The 635-nt window shown below is 37.8% G+C and overlaps 1 protein-coding gene across 1 annotated transcript in view; it reads right to left on the bottom strand.

Moving 5' to 3' along the window:
- Nucleotides 1–635, bottom strand: part of LOC106869292 (toll-like receptor 3) — a 353,412-nt gene that overhangs the window by 213,829 nt on the left and 138,948 nt on the right. The window lies entirely within an intron of this gene.

The raw sequence follows: 635 nt of genomic DNA, 5'->3' as shown, positions 1-635 counted from the left end.
ATGTATAGAAGTGTTTGATGTAAAATAATGTGGTTAGACAATTCCTATAGTAGTTAGAGTAGGAAGGAGAGGATGGAGGGTAATTTCTTGGTATGGCTAAATAAGAGTCTAAGGAGAGAGGGATGATGGTAGTGGAGATGAAGATAATATTGATGAGGTTGATTATGGTGTTTTTGATAACGATGATGATGACGACAATTATGGTGAAGATGATGATGTTTCCGATGACAATTTTGAAGCTGAAGCTGTTTCTATTGAGGATAATACTGAATAAGTTGATGACGATAAAATTACAGGCGTTGAAGACGGTGCAGAAGATTATGGTAATAGTAAGGTTGGTGAATACGATGAGACTGTCGATAGAAAAGAAAAGAAAAGAAAGCCTGGAAAATGTGATGTGAATGCAATTTAAGATGATGAAATGAAAAGAAGATTAAAATTTGGAAGAAGATTTTGGAGGAAGGGGATGAGAATGAAAGAGAGGTCGAAGGGGAAGGTGGGTGGGGCAGAAGGAGAAGAAAGATAAGAAACAAGAGAAGGAAAACAGATAAAGAAGAACAACAACGAGTAAAAGATATAATAGGTGAGGAAGAACGGTAGTAGTAGTGGTGGTGGTGGTGGTGGTGGTGGTGGTG

Source organism: Octopus bimaculoides, chromosome 29, assembly GCF_001194135.2.
Source record: "Octopus bimaculoides isolate UCB-OBI-ISO-001 chromosome 29, ASM119413v2, whole genome shotgun sequence".
In the NCBI taxonomy this organism is placed as follows: domain Eukaryota; kingdom Metazoa; phylum Mollusca; class Cephalopoda; order Octopoda; family Octopodidae; genus Octopus; species Octopus bimaculoides.
This window is presented reverse-complemented; position numbering and strand designations above follow the sequence as displayed.